Consider the following 204-nt stretch of genomic DNA (forward strand, 5'->3'; position numbering starts at 1 on the left):
TGGACGAGGAGTGAGTTCGCAGTCAGTGGCCAGCGAGCGACGAGTTGTGTTAATTTAAAGAGGTTGGATCCGGGCGCTCGTCGTTAAGGCCGCAACTCGCACGCAAAGCTTAAATCTCACGAGCAACTCTTTGCTAGTTGCTGTTGGAAGCAACTCTCAGTCGTAATTGTACAGTGACGTTAATTTATGTGAATGGATGTTATT

The sequence above is a fragment of the Penaeus monodon genome, chromosome 22 (genome assembly GCF_015228065.2).
Source record: "Penaeus monodon isolate SGIC_2016 chromosome 22, NSTDA_Pmon_1, whole genome shotgun sequence".
In the NCBI taxonomy this organism is placed as follows: domain Eukaryota; kingdom Metazoa; phylum Arthropoda; class Malacostraca; order Decapoda; family Penaeidae; genus Penaeus; species Penaeus monodon.